The sequence below is a fragment of the Haliotis rubra genome, unplaced genomic scaffold (genome assembly GCF_003918875.1).
Source record: "Haliotis rubra isolate DU_JTF1 unplaced genomic scaffold, ASM391887v1 Scf348, whole genome shotgun sequence".
In the NCBI taxonomy this organism is placed as follows: domain Eukaryota; kingdom Metazoa; phylum Mollusca; class Gastropoda; order Lepetellida; family Haliotidae; genus Haliotis; species Haliotis rubra.
In genome coordinates this window covers 809,162-829,591 of record NW_025767022.1, presented here as the reverse complement: position 1 = coordinate 829,591, position 20,430 = coordinate 809,162, and the positions used below count along the sequence as shown (strand labels likewise).

At 43.6% G+C, this 20,430-nt stretch overlaps 1 protein-coding gene across 1 annotated transcript in view; it reads left to right on the top strand.

Annotated features, from left to right (window-relative positions):
- The first annotated feature begins 1,838 nt into the window (after window positions 1-1,838).
- Window positions 1,839-20,430, top strand: part of LOC124284924 (muscarinic acetylcholine receptor M1-like) — a 232,592-nt gene continuing 214,000 nt past the window's right edge. Inside the window, exon 1 of the mRNA XM_046721054.1 lies at window positions 1,839-2,167. The gene's annotated coding sequence lies outside the window, so the exon portion shown is untranslated. The remainder of the gene's footprint in view (window positions 2,168-20,430) is intronic.

The window sequence follows — 20,430 nt, the reverse complement described above, 5'->3', positions numbered from 1 at the left end:
GTCCTGTGGTGGTGTGTGGGCCTGTGCATAGAGCTCAGGTCACAAATCAGTTGAAGTTAAGCAACGTTGGGCGCGGAGAGTCTTGGATGGGTGACCGTGTGTGACAGCTTGACTCCTTAAAGTTTCCAGGACTTCAAGGCCTGCCCCGCAACGAAGCACATGTGATACATGTTGTCTCACGTGTACTTTATATAAATGCAAGTGAGTCTGTTAAAAACTGCCTCTGTTTACCAAGCAGAATTGGATACCCGGCCGCATAAGTCATGTGACTATTAACCTTCTATCGCCTCGGAGGCAGGTTGAGTTATCCGCGGTAATTATAATCAGACTGTGCGCTCTGAGCTTCCTTATGGTTGGAAATATCGCCATGGAAATGCACTATTATCTATTATTATTACTACTATAACTGTCAACATGTACACGTTATACTTGGCTTGAAGTGTACACATAAATTATGAATGATGTTAATGAAACATTTCTAAAAATCAATTTACGGATATTTACATAAATCAAACGGTCGGTGGTCGATATGACGTCTTTCCACAGTTTGCAGAAATTCTACGCTGGGCAAAACATATATTTATTATTTGATAGGCTGTTTTAGCTATTATAAACCTGTGATGATTATTTCCATGTAGAATGTACTAGAGAGAATCACAGGCAGTCTGGCCACTTCTCCAGGAACTCCTCAACATGACATTTTCGTAGACGGCCTTTCAAGAACTCCATACTCGCTCTGACTGCCAATATTGCAGCCAGATGTCAGTCTAGTACCTTATTTAGAGCTTGTACAACTCGCCGCAATGTACTAGACACACCCCTTTGGTGTGTCAGAATCATGATAAATACATATACAAGCATATATATTATGCATAATTATACATATATATCACACATACCGAATTAATTCATCCCCTTAAAACTTTCCTCACTCATCCCTGCAAACCAAAACACAGGAATCAGTCCCTGCAAACCCAAATCCCATGGGCCAAAACCCCAACAAACTGAACCACACACTTCCTCCAAACACAGCTCACTCTTTCCCATCAAACCTCGCTTGCTAATCCTATTTCACCAAAGCCACTTCATGTGTGATAAGCAGGTGTTGAGAGGCGCTTCCCATCAAAGATGAAATATTATTTAAAGACTATGTTTAAAAAACACCACAATTATCAGAAGCTTGAGTCTTGCTCATGTATGCCAATAGACGCACGTGAGATAAAACAATTTCAGTATTAATTGATCGGACATTTGCATACATGTCACTGGATGTAAAGTTGGCGAATCTCCCCTTACCATCAGTATGCACCCCTCAGTGCCAAATGACCGAAGATATCACGCTGGTGTGGTTGTCGATCGCGGCTACGTTATGATCATTAACGCGCAACGTGAAGGTGGTTACCGGCGTGTCGACCCCCACCTCAGATCATATCGGTGATGTTCTCAAGTTACGGTCGCTCCTGACGTGGCCTAGGGAACAACTCTTGTTTATTTTACCACCGGCATTATATAACGTAACTAGATCAATGACAACCTCACACCGTGTGGCGTGACCGGATGTACCGGAAGTCACGTGACTGACAATCAGTTTGGGCTATTTCACAAAAATCAGCATCTGTTTCGTAGGTAAAAACCGTGTTAAATGAATAAACACCAAAAACAAACCACTCGTGTAATTATTTCGAATCCAGTTCAAAAATATCAATCGAAAATTATTCTAAACATGTTAAATGAGCCAAACGTATTTCTTGTCGCCAAGTAGAGCAGGAGCTTTGCGACAATCAATGTCTGTCCAGGAGGCCGCGCACGTAACATAGTAATCATTTCCAATTAATATTGTATCGTATTGATGAGCCTTTAAGCTCGGAGCACGCACTGGACTAGCACAGGGAGCGGTGGTGTAACGGCACATAGAGCCGACTCACTGCCACAGTCACTGATAGGCACTGCCACAGTCACCGAGACACGGATTACGGTGTTGATGTGGGATACTAGAACACACGACAGATACAGTGTATACATAGTGGCCTCTGTGGGGAGAGTCAGGTGAGGAACTCTGGTCCAGGGACCACACGGTTCATGTTGGAAGTCCTCAGGGCTCAGCACGGCACCCACAGCACTTGTTGGGTTGGACTAGTAGGATCCCTTAACGGACGCGAGAAAACAGGTTCGTAATTTAGTTAATTTTGTTATGGAATACCCCAAGTATCCCCCGGGCTAGCCACATAAATAACTTTGTGTAGATATATTGATTGCTCTCATCGGCATTGAATAGTGTCAAACAGGATTTCTGTGTCATTCGGTGTTACGGGCCATATAATGGCCTGTATTGCTGAACAGGGGGATACAGCAAGCGTCAACTATTACTTAACACGGAAACCTGTACTGCATTTGTATAATGTAATGTTTCTGCAGCGGGTCTGTGTCAATTTGAAATCTGCAATGCACAAGAATTTATGCTTTCAAATATCGGATTGGACTAAACAATTACGAAGGTTGTCTATACGTTAGGTTGTCTATACGAAGGTTGTCTATATGTTAGGTTGTCTATACGAAGGTTGTCTATACGTTAGGTTGTCTATACGAAGGTAACTATTCCTTACCGGGTAAACAGCCCCGGAACACAGCAGACTTGGGCCAGAACCACAGCTTCGATACCCATATCAGATACATCATTATTGAATAACTATTTATTGTTTGTTTCATATTGGGCCGACATCAGCCATGTATGTGTGTGTTCTTTTGTCCCTCGGTCTATATGTAAACGCACCCTGGAAATGTGTATTCGCAGTTGTTGGCGTCGTCGGCGGCGCAGTATATTTCAACATACACGGCGTCATTGTGGAAACATCGATAGGAAACACATCCGTTCACTATGTACCTGTAAGGTTAAATAAATACGTCAATAAGACCCGGCACGTCGCATGTGTCGGCAGTGTCTACTACACAGACAGTGTCCACCTTAACACCACATACCATGTAGTCCGCCTCATGGACAACCAGGGAAACAGATATGGAGTGGTACATGTAAAATTCATCACGAATAGACAGATATGGAGATATAAGTGTGCCATGACAGAACGAGAGTACAAGGTTGCATTGACGTGGACGGCCATTGATCCGGAGGTTGCCGAGTCCTCGCACTGGAGTAGGCCATGAAGTACACAAGGTATTTCCGTGACAGGGGCGGGGACAGAGGGGTTGTACTTCAGAGAAAGTGTAAGGGGTGCTGAAGGTGGGGAAAGGAGGGGTGCTGAGGGGGGCTGTGGGATCAGACACGGGTTTACTTCACAGAAGTCTTGCTACGGTGGCGTCATTGTGTGTCTTACTTCAAAAGAACCTTGGATGTGCTGGTATGAGAAGAAGGACTATTGTGCACTTCAGATAAAATCTCCCTTGGTGGGCAAGCGATGGTTCACTTCTAATGGGACTTTAAGGGTTGGACTGAGTGGGAGGCGATGGATCACTTGGAATGGGAGCTACAAGCTGGACGGAGAGGCAGCCGTTGGTTTATTTTATGTGGCTCAAATAATACTAACAAGGTCGGACGTAGATGAAGGCGACGTAGTTCACAGGACTGAGAGGCAAGCGACGGTGTACTTCACATGCTACGTACAAGGTCGGACTAACGGGAAGACGGGTTGGAAGATCGTTGGAGGTATATTTTAGATGGGAAGACAGGTGGGGTGACGGTGAACGGTGAAGGTATATTGTAGATGGGAAGACAGCTGGGGTGACGGTGAACGGTGGAGGTAGATTGTAGAGGGGAAGACAGGTGGGGTGAAGGTGAACGGTGGAGGTATATTGTAGAGGGGAAGACAGGTGGGGTGACGGTGAACGGTGGAGGTAGATTGTATATGGGAAGACAGGTGGGGTGACGGTGAACGGTGAAGGTATATTGTAGAGGGGAAGAGAGGTGGGGTGACGGTGAACTGTGGAGGTATATTGTAGAGGAGAAGAGAGGTGGGGTGACGGTGAACGGTGGAGGTATATTGTAGAGGAGAAGACAGGTGGGGTGACGGTGAACGGTGAAGGTAGATTGTAGAGGAGAAGACAGGTGGGGTGGCGGTGAACGGTGGAGGTATATTGTAGAGGAGAAGACAGGTGGGGTGACGGTAAACGGTGGAGGTATATTGTAGAGGAGAAGACAGGTGGGGTGAAGGTGAACGGTGGAGGTAGATTGTAGATGGGAAGACAGGTGGGGTGAAGGTGAACGGTGGAGGCAGATTGTTGAGGAAATACAAGTGGGGTGAAGGTGAACGGTGGAGGTAGATTGTAGAGGATAAGGCAGGTGGGGTGAAGGTGAACGGTGGAGGTATATTGTAGAGGATAAGGCAGCTGGGGTGACGGTGAACTGTGAAGGTATATTGTAGAGGAGAAGACAGGTGGGGTGACGGTGAACGGTGGAGGTAGATTGTAGTGGAGAAGACAGGTGGGGTGAAGGTGAACGGTGAAGGTAGATTGTAGAGGAGAAGACAGGTGGGGTGACGGTGAACGTTGGAGGTAGATTGTAGAGGAGAAGACAGGTGGGGTGACGGTGAACGGTGGAGGTATATTGTAGAGGAGAAGACAGGTGGGGTGAAGGTGAACGGTGGAGGTATATTGTAGAGGAGAAGACAGGTGGGGTGAAGGTGAACGGTGGAGGTAGATTGTAGAGGGGAAGACAGGTGGGGTGAAGGTGAACGGTGGAGGTAAATTGTTGAGGAAATACAGGTGGGGTGAAGGTGAACGTTGGAGGTAGATTGTAGAGGAGAAGACAGGTGTGTGACGGTGAACGTTGGAGGTAGATTGTAGAGGAGAAGACAGGTGGGGTGAAGGTGAACGGTGAAGGTAGATTGTAGAGGAGAAGACAGGTGGGGTGGCGGTGAACGGTGGAGGTATATTGTAGAGGAGAAGACAGGTGGGGTGACGGTGAACGGTGGAGGTAGATTGTAGTTGGGAAGACAGGTGGGGTGACGGTGAAGGTGACTTAAACCACCCACGATATTATATGGTACAAGTCAAACTGAGTTATTGCACCAGATAAGTTATCAAATGCCACCCTAATATTTGAAAAGCTTTTTATTTGAAATAATAGAAATTTGAAAACTTCACTAAAGTCTTGAATGTTGTGATCTTGATCAAACAACGATTAACTGGGAGTGCGATACCCTCTGCAATCTTTGAGTGGCATTTAAGAAGGTGGGAAGTATAATAAAAAAGTTCTATATTTTTTTATAAGCATCATACTAGTACTTCAAATGTTTTGAAATGTAAACGACACAGGCAGGAGCTGACGAAATGTTGCAGGACAATTGGAAAACTGAAGTCAACCCTCGTGTGAGACAGTCATGTATGTGTACCACTCTCACCTTCAATACAGGAATTGTAGGACTATATTAATGTGGGCCGATCATGCTCGGAACTCAACCACACTGGTTCAAAGAACTCAAAAACCCGTGACCTGGTAATTTACATTTACAGTTTGTTAATATACATTTCAACAGTTTACCGCCCTAGACAGTGAATCATTTCTGTTTCTACTATAGAACTATTGTATTCATTCAACTGAGTCCGCTATATTGGTCGTTAATGGAGCTCGTCGACACACTATTGTGCCTTGAGATGTATAATTATGTAGCACAATAAATATCGAATTTCAAAATGAAAATCAGCAATAGACAGAGAGTAGTAGAGTTATTTTATATTGATCAGGGCAATATACTGGACGTTCGACCTTGTACTGGACCCTATCAGTGTTGTATTGCTTTAAGCAGAACAAAGTCATCGTTGGTATTCAGTAATTGTTTCATATACCTGCCAGTGTTATTTAGCTTGTTATGCTCAATGGAATCTGTTGGGGGATGGGGTGTCGTGGTGTGGGGGTGTGGGGGTGTAGGGATGTGGGGGTGTGGGGTATCCCCGAGACTAGGTATTCTTTAACGCTATATATTCACTCATCTCTTACAAGAGGCAAAAACAGAACACAAGCTAACTATAGCTGCATTTGAACAATTCAAATGTCTTCCGACCCAATTACGTCAATCTGGTGCCGCGTTATGTACAATCTTCTGGGACGGGAGTTTCAGCTCCGCGACAAAGCACCCATATGACGTCACGCTAGGCAGTCAAAGCGATTGCACAGGCTTTGTTTTTGCGTGAACGAAATTTAATTTCCAGTGTAGCCAACCGAAACCAATTCCTCCATGCTCATGCCCATAGATTATGGTTGATACACACAAAAAAACATAATTAGATTAAACGCTTACATACTTGTCTAGAATAATATCACTCTCTGAGCTTTCCTGAAGCATCTGGACAAGCTAGCACGACAATGGTTTACCGTACCACGTGTCTGAGCGGCATGGGGAATTGAGAGTGGCAGGTGTGATCCTGCTTCAATCGCTGTCTGAAGTAGAAAACTCGGAAACAGCCTCGACTTTCACTACAAGAGAAATAACACCGTAGACTTGGATTAAATATGACACACGGAGACTATTTCCGCATCAAAGACTGGTGAAAAAAGACTTGCAAACGTTGAGAGACTTTCGCATTCAGCTGAGAGACCAGTCGTTCTATAGTCTGCTGGTCGTTGTCCCTATTGGGTGCTTACTGTCGGGTAGTGTTCGGTAATATAAACCACCACTGGACTACAAAGTGGCGTTGCTTGGTCAAATATTGACAGATGGGATTAAGGAACAATCATAGACAAGTCTGGTAGCTGTCTTACTGAGAGGCTAGAACAGGATCCTGCTCATCTTGATCGGCCATATATGGTTGCATGGCAACTTCTGGTCCCTTGGTACTGCCTCTCCCCCATCTGGAATGGTAAATGAAATCTTTGCCTGATATGAATATGCAAGATCACTAACATAGTGGTAGAATGTGACCTCGCTAATAAGAACACCGGACCATTATTACCGGAAACACTTCAATTTAAACAAAGTGGCACTAATAGATGATGAGCCATGAATGCCATGATCAGTTCATCCCAACAAATAGTGATCCAATAATCACAGTTAACAGTTACGCCGATATAGAGGAAAGTCACTGTATAAAGTAAACTAATCACCATCTTAATGCTTATACAACATATAGTGACGCATACAAAAGGGGTACAGATACCTTTGTTTGGAAATCAGCAATCTGGGCATGGTAACTACTTCCACACATGGGCATGCATGTTCTGACTACAACAACGGTAATAGCAAGCGTCCAATACGGTGTAAATAATTGTCAACAGAATACATCAGTTGAACGAACCACGAGAAGAACCTACAAGTAGCTCTGTTCCACGGATTCTACTGTATGAATGAAAGGGTTTGAAATATCTGCCAAATGAGTCTCGGTTGTAGCGTGTTCAATTACGTTAAAGGTCACAAGCTCGTAATATAGCTTCGGTATCAACTTAAAAAGTTAACTGTTTTTTTTTCTGGAAAGAATTTCATCCTGAGATTTGAAGTTCTTTACAGGGGCATTTAAAAAACCCATTCTGAATCGCGTGCACTAAAAGATTGCAAAAGCAGCAGTAATTTCCTTTGCAGCTTTTCTAAATAACCATTTCATTATTCCCAATCTCCTTTTCTTTCCCTAATTCAGCCAGAGCCACAGGCACATGGAAGCTCTTGTAAGACAGCACTCAGATGCAAGAGTCTGTAGATGGCGTTGTGGAACATGACGCCACCCCTGAGTCTAGTTGGAAGCGAAGTAAGGCAATGTGAGTTGCACCAGTCTCTGTAAAGACCTCTTCAATAGTCCTGCCTTCGTCAAACCATCTCACGAACATCCCAAGAGTCGCTCATCAGTCGCTCACTCTGAGGATGGGAATCCCTCCTGAGACCAAAACTGTCAGCTTTTTGCCCGAAATCATTTGGTTTTGTCTGTTCCACGTCTTTGTAGGTCTCTCGCTGACATTCCCGTGCTATACATTTCAAATCAGATTCCAGTATAAAGAGAAAAGCCTGTTTCCGTGCATTGCCAGTTTTCTCTTAAATCTATCTTTGTCGTCTTGAAACGTCATCTTGTCAATCTAGACCGGAGCATGTCTATAACATGCCATTGGCATTGTGTGGGCATGATAGTGTTCAATAGTAAAGTTGACTCTGGTACCAGCAAATATAATTACTACATTAGCCTGTATTGGTTTATCTCTCGTCCTTGTTGTGATTTACTGATTATTGTCTGTTTTAGTAGGTAATGTATGTCCATATATAAACTCGCCATTGTCTATAAGCATCTCAGCCCTTGAACCGCCGTGGCTGTCAGAGGAGAAAAAGTGGACTGATTATTGCCTGCCCCCTGTGTGGATATGGAGAGAGGGAAATTGCAGTAAAGACACGCACTGTTATTGTAAATGACCCCAGTCTATCAATAACCCACACGGTAATAACAGGCTAGATGACATACCGTGACCTTGACCCTCACAGGACACAGCACTTACGCTCGAACATGAAGCATAGACTGTATGAAGCATAGACTGTAAGGGCTATTTCCAGCTGACAATCAGTTTTCAGGTCGCGTTTCTGCATCGGTGAAAAACCATTTGAGTTCTTGTATGAATGGTGCAAAAATCATCAACACATGGAATGTTACTGCGTTTGTGATTGGTCCAAACCACACACATCTCTGTCTTAAGCATATGTGTCTCGGACTGTTTTGTTTTAGGTTCCGTTAGCTAAGACTACGAACCAGACTCGCCATATATGTGCTTCATGGCTTTACACCAGTGACCAAGCTGGATCTCACTGTCAGGTATATTGAAGGGGTGACATGTCTACTTTGCCAGCTGCGTCGAGACTTATACTTTTGATGTGCTGCTATCCTAAGCCTCTTTGCGCCTGGGTACCTCATATATATGGTAATCGTACAGTTAGGAAGGATAACTGTACCTTACATTATTTATCAGCCATTTCATCTTCCTGTTCACTGGTCCGGACTCTCACTAGATTCTCACTAGCTGGACGTATGAGTGACTAATCATTCATCGTATATGAGGGCGCAGTGCATCTATAAATATCGGTAATATGCATCAAGAACCAGCAATTTCACTCAGTGTTAGACTTTCTACGTCCAGCCAGACATGACTATTGATTCCTAACTCCTCTTCCCATCATTTTTCACTCACGCCGCTAAACGAAGTAAAAAAGAACTGAAATGTGACATGAATCTTGTAACACGAACAGCGGTCCATTGGGAGATGAGGACATGCCGTCTGAGGCACCCTAGAACCTTCACTCTGTAGCAGAAGTCCGTGGTCATTACGGGTACGTAGGATTGTTGGGTTGGGGTAGGTGGCGAAGGTGTATCTCACACTGGGTAGGTGGTGTAGGTGTATCTCACACTGGGTAGGTGGTGAGGGTGTATCTCAAACAGAGCAGGTGGTGAAGGTGTATCTCACACAGTGTACGTGGTGAAGGTGTATCTCACACAGTGTAGGAGGTGAATCTCACACAGTGTACATGGTGAGGGTGTATCTCACACAGGGTATGTGTGAAGGTGTATTTCATACATGGTAGGTGGTGAGGGTGTATCTCACACAGTGTACGTGGTGAGGGTGTATCTCACACAGGGTATGTGGTGAGGGTGTATCTCACACAGAGCAGGTGGTGAGGGTGTATCTCACACAGCAGGTGGTGAAGGTGTATCTCACACAGTATAGGTGGTGAGGTGTATCTCAGACAGTGTAGGTGGTGAGGGTGTATCTCACACTGGTGTAGGTGGTGAGGGTGTATCTCACCAGTGTACGTGGTGAGGGTGTATCTCACACAGGGTAGGTGGTGATTGTGTATGTCAGACAGTGTAGGTGGTGAAGGTGTATCTCACACAGTGTAGGTGGTGAGGGTGTATCTCAGACAGTGTAGGTGGTGAGGGTGTATCTCACACTGGGTAGGTGGTGAGGGTGTATGTCAGACAGTGTAGGTGGTGAAGGTGTATCTCACACAGTGTAGGTGGTGAGGTGGTGATTGTGTAGGCCGTATCTCACACAGTGTAGGTGGTGAGGGGTGTATCTCAGACAGTGTAGGTGGTGGTAGGGGTGTATCTCAGACAGTGTAGGTGGTGGTGAGGGTGTATATCTCACAGAGCAGGTCAGACAGGTAGGTGGTGAAGGTGTATCTCAGACAGTGTAGGTGGTGAGGGTGTATCTCACACAGGGTAGGTGGTGAGGGTGTATGTCATGTCAGACAGGGTGGGTGGTGAAGGTGTATCTCACACAGTGTAGGTGGGTAGGGTGTATCTCACACAGGGTAGGTGGTGAGGGTGTATCTAACACAGGGTAGGTGGTGATTGTGTATGTCAGACAGTGTACGTGGTGAGGGTGTATCTCACACAGTGTAGGTGGTGAGGGTGTGTCTCAGACAGTGTACGTGGTGAGGGTGTATCTCACACAGTGTAGGTATGTATCTTCACACAGTGTAGGTGGTGATTGTGTATGTCAGACAGTATGGGTGGTGAAGGTGTATCTCACACAGTGCAGGTGGTGAGGGTGTATCTCACACAGAGCAGGTGGTGAAGGTGTATCTCACACAGTGTAGGTGGTGAGGGTGTATATCACACAGAGCAGGTGGTGAGGGTGTATCTCACACAGAGCAGGTGGTGAGGGAGTATCACGGACAGAGCAGGTGGTGATTGTGTATCTTACACAGTGTAGGTGGTGAGGGTGTATCTCACACAGAGCAGGTGGTGAGGGTGTATCTCACACAGAGCAGGTCACACAGAGCAGGTGGTGATTGTGTATCTTACACAGTGTAGGTGGTGAGGGTGTATCTTACACAGTGTAGGTGGTGAGGGTGTATCTCACACAGAGCAGGTGGTGATTGTGTATCTCACACAGTGTAGGTGGTGAGGGTGTATCTCACACAGAGCAGGTGGTGAGGGTGTATCTCACACAGAGCAGGTGGTGAGGGTGTATCTCACAGAGAGCAGGTGGTGAGGGTGTATCTCACACAGTGTGCGTGGTGAGAGTGTATCTCACACAGCGCAGGTGGTGAGGGTACATCACATCAGAGGGTGATTGTGTTTACCACAACGGGTAGGTATTGAGAGTGTACCTCACACTTTATAAGTAGTGAAAGGCCCTGTGTTTCTGTTATTAATTTGCCGTGACAAAAGGTTTAAAAGTCCTTTTTTAACCAGCAAAATAGAACAATAGACAAGTCTAAAATATTTAATAATATATTGAGCAAACGATGAGCAAACTACAATGAATGACAATACAGATTTCTAGAACAATGCAATTGAGTCACAAATATATAATATTAACTCACTAGAGTCTTGACATTTACAGTGAGAACAATTATACTGATTGAAGGTTGTTTACAATGACAACAGTTGAATATAGGTAAGCACGATCGCTCTTGAGATGATGGCAGACATATGTGTGTATAACTCCACTGATGTGTCGCGCAACTCAACAACCAGCCTTTATATAGCTCTTACACAGTTCTCGAGCATTCTAGCAAAGCTAGGTTGTATCATTATTCTCGCAGAACGTTATGGAATCATGTGGAAAACGCCACCTGACAAAATAAATAAACACGCCAAGGGAGACAACTCTGGTGCGCTATCAAAAAGGCCGCTACAAATACTATTGCCATTGAACATATATGATGCGAGATGCGAGCCAAAACCCTCACTCAAAACTTTAAACATTGTTACCCATAATTACTATCACTTAATCAATGTGATATTAAAAAAAATAAAAAAAACACACTCTTATAGCAACTGGTAGGGGTGAAGGGTCATCTCACACTGGGTTGGTGGCGTAATTCAGTTGTTCTGCGTATCTCCTCCAACCGACCAGGGGCGGTGGAGTAGCCTAGTGGTTTAAGCGTTCGCTCGTCACGCCGACGACCCGGGTTCGATTCCCCACATGGGTACAGTGTTTGAAGCCCATATCTGGTGTCCCCAACCTAAAAGCGGCGTAAAACTGAAATCCCTCACTCACTCACTCACTCCAACCAACCAAAAACGTAACGATACAGACATAGTCTAGGCTCAGAAGAATATATTTACTGGATTCACGTGGCTGCTAATACTTAACATACTTACTTTAGTGAGTAAAACAAGAAATCAGAAAGCATAACATGTTAACGTTGTTTGAATACTGCAATATGTTTAGGTGTAGCACCTTCAGAGGTCATTGACAGACTGCCATGGTGGGTACCTCGACCAACAGCTGCCGGAATAACGTACTTGTGCTTCTCCCTGAGGACGGGTAGCCGATCGGTTCACTCATACAACTGACTGGCACCAAGAGAGTGCTAATAGTTTTAGTGATGCCATGGTTTCACAGAAACTACAACGTTCGTGATTCTGTTGCCATGTGTCTCCGTTTGTCTCTTATACGAACAGCCTGTAACAAAGTTACTAGGAACAGCGCCGCCCCCGGCTACGTGGTCGCTAATCTGGCGCTTTTGGACAACGCGAGACACATTGGCTTCCGGAAGTCAGTGCGCGTGAAACGTCGTTACAGAGGACCAGTGACGTAAGACTCGCCGCCGTTTTAGTTTGAGGCACAATTTTGGAAAGCGAACCCGTTGCGACACAGAACGATCTCTCTAGGCAGGAAGAACCGTTCGGTGAAGAGACAGCCCCCTCAGGAGAAAGTTTTTCTAACAACAAAAAATGAAGTTCTGAGAGGAATATTGAAATACCGAAGGGTTTTCTGATTAAAGTTTCCATAGCAACAATGACAAGTGTTAAAAGGACTTACGTTAGAACAGCTGAGTGTTTTCACTGTTACCATAGACACGACGTGGCAGCTGCCCGTTGAGTGGGAAGAGGGTGGCTTGCTCTAACTACAGTGGGGAACTACGCTCGTCCTATTGCTTACATCATCTCTGCTGTATTAATCAAATCAATTCCTTGCAATCAGGTCTTCTTACTACCTACACAGAGACATAGATCCGATCTCATTGATTGAAATGCTGAGAAGGACAATGCAAGCAACTATCGATACATGCATCATCCATGCAGTTGCTACATACACACGTCGTTGATGTAGTCGTATACAGAACACAACAATGGAGTTGCACATGCATCATTTGTATATCTGATAAATTGCTGCCGTGATAAGGACATGAGGTCTACTTTTCCTTTTAAATATTGACGCTATCAAAGCACTGAGTGTGGACATTTCCTTCAGTTTATTATCACTGAGTTGAGGTAAGATATTAACACCGTGTACAATTAGCACTACGAAACATGACCCGACATCCCTTCCCTCGGTGGCCTGACTCAAAAATACATTCTTCTCCTCAATCACATAACCCGTGCTTTAGTTTTCAATATTTTAGGATTACAAACATAACACTTTATTTAACAAAACACAAGTTTGATAGATTTGGAATATTTGACAGACCTGCATATGTCATATCGGCAACGCATATTCATGTGGCAACAGATAAATCGTATGATTGCATGACGGTAGATAGATGCCCTGAGATAAGACAGAATAGCACGTGCAGCTGGAATGGTAGACAATGGACAGGCCGCATACAGGTTGAATCAATAGATACTCGGAACAAGGATGTGGTAAAGACGCAATGCTTCATCGAAACACCATTTAAGTTTAGTGCAGTGGAGGTTCAAGATGTATGCAATGCGGCTTGGAGTGTTTGTTTATGTAGAAGGAGGTTAGCATGCAAACCGTGCAAGACTTGGCCTGGCTATTGATCGTGCATGCGAATCATGCCAATTAAAATATATACAAGTACTTTTATAGACCGTATAAAAATAGCATGCGCGTAGCCAAGCAGAAATTACATTGCTATTTAAAACAAATCCAATAAAATTTCGAGACGAAAAACAACTATTGACGTATATCCGTAACGAAGCACATGCGTCACTGATGAGGAGGGCGTAGAACATGACGGGAAAGATGCTGCCGACGCTGATAGTGTACCTCCCTATCAGACAGCGTGTTGGAAGGTCCATATGCCCAGGAACAGCACTGACGAGACCCGAGTCGCTGCTCAGGCACATATACCAGGAGAAACCCCTATCTTGGGTTGACTGTCAGCAGATTTATACAAGATGATCGGTAAAACTCTTCGGTAAAAGTGTAATAGCTTACATGTGAATCGAAAGTCAGTATGTAAGTGTGATATGTTTCAGGGCTATCTAGATGGGCATGTAGGTACGTGGGATTCAGGCCTGACGAGTTGCACGTTGTTGTTCACAACACAGATAATGACTTTGCATATACTCTACATACAATGTAGGGGATCATGAAATATACATGTTATCGCCGGTAGTCAGGAGAAAGATCACCTTTGGAACATTATTGACACAGACAGGACTGACCACTTCCAACGCCCTAACATACTCGGTATCATGCTACTCCATCATGCACATGGATGGGGTTCATTCGCGATCTTAACACTTCAGTGAAAGGTCCTCGAGTGGTTCTGAATCCAGCAGTCATGTTGATTTCAATTATTCACAGCAGCACGTGAGCTCTCTACTCCTGCGTTATTGCGGTGCATTACCACATTGTCTCTAACGAGATAAACGCCGAATACTAAGTGATATTGACATGCTTCAAACCGGTAGAACTCAGCAAGAGAACGTGTGTCTCTTTCTGTGATTTGCAGACTTGGAACGTGTTTCTGCTGACCACGGAATGTTGATAATCAGCCCCGCTCAAGGTATCGTAAATTTCGTCCAATGTTGATTAATCAGAAATGTAACTCGTTAAGAAATCGGATCCAAACAACCAAACAAATCGCTGTTTCCTTGTTCCTGGTCAGCAGAGTAAGTAAATTCTTTGAACGTCGTTAAGAAGTGAAACACATAAAAGGTGAACATGTATGTAAACTTCTTTATTGTGAGGAACCCGACGTTTCATCATCAAGATCAGGTGAATGACACCAATCAACCAGATCTATATATGTACACGTGAAACAACAACAGTGATGAGATAACGATGGCGGAAAACTGTGTGCCAATTGAGCGCAATGTCCTTTCAGATGATAACTCCCGCACCCACCGTGCGTATCGCAGCTGACTACATTCAGAAGCAGACATTACCAGAATGCGATGACCAGTCGTGACCTCTTCCCCAGACAGGACGGTCATGGGACGTTAGATGGCATTAAAGATCTAAAGCTGTGTTAGCCGAACTTGGCCAGGCGCTGACACAGGAGTAGACAGGATTCCATCAAATATCGTCTTGAGAATATTAAGGATCCTGCGTCATATGAAACATTCATTTTCGAATTACATACTACCGTCGTGATTGTCATGTTGCACCTACTCCTTCCATTGCCTTGTCTATAGAGTCCTCGATTGCTCTTTGTATTTCTGAAATCACTTGTTATTTTCGAATAGCCCCTGTTTAGAAGGTATGTATACAAGTGGAGAATTACATACAATTCTGAGCATTAAATCGATTTGTGAAATCCTTAGACATTCCATGCCACTGTGGAATATATCACCCGTAAAATGTTTGTTTCCACTATCCGCTACCTTCTGGCATCACCCGTGAAGATACGGGTTAGAATTGATCTTCAGTAACCCATGCTTGTCGTAAGAGACGACCAACGGGATTAGGCTTGCTGACTTGTTTGACACATGTCATCGTGTCCCAATTGTGTAGATCGATGCTCATGCTGCTGATCTCCGGATTGTCTGGCCCAGACTCGATTATTAATTACAGACCGCCGCCATATAGATGGAATATTGTTGAGTGCGGCGTAAAACTCAACTCACCCACTCACCTTCTGGCATCATGCCCGTGCAGCCCTGTTGTACAAAAGTGGAACCGTCTGAAATCTGCATCAAGTTGACAAGCTAAGGTACCCAAATACTGTTCAAAGCACACTGCACTAACTCACTTACAGTATACTGATGGGGATTAACGAGATAGGCGCTTCTCTAATTTTCACAAACAATCTCGCTGATAACGTTATTGCAGCTTCAAGCAAAGCCATTCCGTTCGGCCATTGTTCAACACGGACTACCCAGCTTTTGTGTACTAGTTCCTAGTTCTGACAAATGAGTTAAAAATACTTTAGTTCAACTCGATCTCTCTTGCATTATCAGTTAATGATGACGCAAACCCGAATTGAACTCGTAGCATAATACAAATAGAATTTTTGATTATATTTAGATGTGAAAGCATCAGACAATCCGATCTTTGATAACAAAATACCACGTTAATACGCCGCTAAATAGGTAGGTGACATTTACTGAAGTCAGGTCATTGGATGCAGGGCGGTGGGGTACTAGGTAGGTGACATTTTCTGAAGTCGTTGTTTTTGTGTGGTTACAATTTCGTCCAGTCAGGTCATTGGACGCAGGGCGGTAGGGTACCCTAGTAGCTACAGCGTGTTCGCTCGTCATGCCAAAATGAGTGAGTGAGTGAGTTAAAATTTATAGTCACATCGGCAATATCTCAGCCATATCGTGACTAAAAACAAGACTTCATAATAAATAAAGGTAAATGATATAGATTGCCAACAACCGAAGGTAGATCTTCATAATAAGGTCCATGGGTCACGCCGAAGGCCCAGGTTCGATTTCCCGCATGAGTACAATGTGTGCAGTCCAGTATGGTCTCCGCCGCCGTGATATTGCTGGAATACTGTTACAAGCGGCGTAAAACTAATTTACTCACCCCCTCACTCATTGGATGCACAATGTTCATATAAAACATGATACTTATGGACAACATACTTAATCAAATATTTGTTTATTTCACGGCTGCAATATGTTGCTGAGTTGCATCATGTTCGGGTGATGAGTGAGTTTCGGGATGAGGGGTAGCACGGGTTCCCTGATGTATAATATGCTTTAGTCTAGTGCGCTGTTCTTTCCTGAATGCATTTAGCCTTTCTGTGTTGGACATTTCATTGTAGGGCACTATGGGAATTCAATTTCAATACTTTGCTGCAAAGATCTATCAATGTGACGGATATTTGAGGTGAAACATGTTAACATTTAGTTAGACGACTGGAAAACTGCCAATGATTGTTATATGCAGCTCTGAGACAATGTTTTGAAAAATGGCACCTGTCATCTCTTTGCAACGCATGGCCACACGTTGGTGCTGTATTGTGAAGATAAACCGCCTTTATTTAAATATATACCACAACAGCATTGACTTATTATATTTAGGTGTTATGGCGTCTGGGGTACGTTGGGCCGCGTCTGTGTTGGTTAATGGCCTGTACTGTGCTCGAGATTTACAGCATTGGACGTCCTTATTCTCTCCCACTGTCTGAGTTAATCAGTTAGCAAGCGCTTGCAAGAGAAATCATTGAGATTGATAGACAATGACAAATTATGACATTTATGTCGAGTCAATGCGACCATGGAAGGACCTTTGCGGCAATCAAATCATCATTACTCGCCCGTGGCCTCCCTTCGCTCTGTCATACATTAGAGCAATTAGAAGGCTGTGGAAGACATAGTGTGAAGAAGTAGACTGGCAGGCTCCCGCAACTCGTGTAATTGGTTATACAATGCAGCTAGCATTGATTGTGCGTCGTTCCACTGCTGAAACTGTCATTTCTTTATGGACGGCGACCATAGCAACATGCTGCCAATCCGCATTATATGCAATACTGTGTGGACTTTTTGTATCTTCAGCTTCAGCTGGCTTGCTTATCAAAGACTGAATTTTGTATGACTTCTCTGAAGACATCGTCACATGACTGTCGTAAATGCAACCATAAGTGGGGGTAAGCTGGCAGATGGTTAGCTTAGTTTATGTCAGAAATAGTCCTGAGTTACCCGGTGAAGCAGTGAACGTCCTTAGGAATGAAGTGGTACAAATCAACTGTCAAAGTATTTCCTGTTATACCTTTGTGTGTACTCCAATGACGTGTTAGATTTTGCATGTCTCATTTTGTTTGAAGTGTTGACGAGCATAGACTCTTTTGGCGTTAAGCCTCTAGCCTCCCTACCGTTAACGATGAGGCAATGTTTCATCTATAACACATTGCTTGTCTTCGTGTGTTTCCTGTATGATAAGGTAACTCTCATTTATTTCTCATCTGTCTTTCGTCTGTGTTTGAAATTGGTTTCATGTGTGCCCCAGGTATTACTCATCTGCATCTCGTCTGTGTTCTAAGAATGTGTCAGCGATGACACGTTGGTTACTGTCTGTGCTCTAGGTGTATGTAATATGTGTCCCACCAATGTGCGTCTCGTCTGTGTCCCATCAGTGCGTTACCTGATGTGTCCAAACATTTTGCCCGACTAGTCCCAAACGTGCCAGTGAGGCTGTGCTGTTGTGAGTTGTATGCGTCAATAGTCCACAACAGCGGGATGTTAAAACATGAATGAGTTCGCCTTTTCAAATTCGACAGATCTATACTTTCACATAGATTAAAGATTATAGATAGATTAAAGATTATAGATAGATTAAACATTCATGTCCTTGCACATGATGAGTCAAGTCAGGTATCCGTACGAAGACAAACTGGGACGTATGGCACAAGTCAAAATAGGACATTTCATCAAACATCAAGGCGTGAAAATGAACATCCATCTCTTAAAATCCTGTACAGACAGCTATATTTCCCCGACAAGTAATCCTGGTGTGACTTGCGGCTTGTTGACTTGACTTCCACAGTTAATCTTTATGATTTCAAAAATAGTTTCAACTGACAGCAATGACAGAAGCAGTTCCGTCCACACAGAGGATACCTGCATTCTCTCATCTGTGACCACTGATATCCATATGATATCAATCCTAATTAGGATCATTGATTTGCTAGCAGCATGGTTGAAACGGTGTGAACTACTCCCTGAGTCAACCACGTACACCATGTCATGAAGGTGGACTAAGTTTAATTCTACTGAGCTCATACATTAAATACTCTTCCTGTGTCATTCCAGTCTGTGTGATCGCCGTGTGATATCTTGTAATTGCTCCTGACCGTAGGTCAAACCAGACACAACAAGTATTCACACAACACAACAAGTATGTTCATACCGTAGGCCAAGACATGCTAGCCCTCTTTACCAAACACCCGGTGTCCTCATTGATTTAAAGTCATCCAATCTTACAATTTTACGTTTCCATTTGTGTTCATCAGAGCCTGATTATTCTCTTCATTGACGTTAAGTTTTTCATCGAGATAGTAGATAACCCTTTTTACAGTCATTATGTTGACACCGAGGTATAAAGGAAATAGCGATCAAAACCCTCTCATCTATTCCCGCTGACTTGAACAGACACTCACTGGTTTCCTTAACGATAATAAAACAAGACGATAACAGAATCAAATACGCTTTGATATTTCAAACTTGCCTGAAGACGTTTCAGTCTATCTTCATTCTTGATGCACCCTGATACAATTGGTTTGTGAGACTCATTTATTACTGATGTAAGTCGATATAGGGTTTGTTACTCACCAAATTACACTGTGGCTTTGAAAGCACGTTTGTTATTCCCCTAACATATATAGCATTGTGTGAATCCATTTCCCACCTGAAATAGATATGTGGCGTCGCTGTTTGGAAACACAGGCTATTCTTGTGTTACATGTCCTGCGATCAGATACTTCAGTCGCCATTGATTCTCAACTCGGTTTTATTTCCTGAAGTTTGTGAGATGAATATTTGATAGACACCACTATACATGCAAGTCACTGTGAATCAGCGGGCGGTTCACCTAGAAGTGTCTGTCTTACACAGTAGACATCAATACAGCGTGAATTGCTGCGCAAACACCGAATATTAAATAAATAAACTGCCACACACACTGTAATACACTAGTTAGATTATCATCGCGAAATGGAATCTAAATAGCACCTCGATAACATATTTCTTTTTAACGCTGTTTGCTGATTTCGAGTTCATTTCATGGTATTGCAATGATTAATCATAGGACACAATAGCAGTTAAGCTATTATAGGCTGTACGGATCTTACATGACAAGGGCATTTCACGGGGACACGTGCGTGACAGTTCCAAACATGAGTTCATTTAGAGAAAACTCTGTGTTAATATTTACCTCGCAGATTCGGTCTAAAAGGAACGTATTGCCAACTTTAAAACCCCTCGTTACTCTTGCTATGACTACCAGAACCAATGTTTTCCTTCAGCTGGAACTGTATTTATTCACACACTTGCGCTTTCAAACTAAATGTCGTACTTAAATCTTGTTACTGGAGGCATTCCATATCACACTTATCAGTTATAAAAACATCCGCATCTTCAGTCGTCCTGGAGACGAGTATCATTTTGAAATCTCAGGTTTGTGGAGACAGCTGCGTCCGCAAATATGCTTCGCTTTTTGCGACATTCAACAATCCATTACAGTCTATTACTGAAAACAAATATTCAAGAATTATTTCTAAAACCGCCTCTAGATTAAGACATATTTCCAATAACGGTGACACATTAGCTGATTAGCTTGTTTATTTTCACATCAACGTGTGCTGCTGTGCATCACGGGGTGATGGTCGGAATTTACTGTCTCGATAGTTTGACACTTTG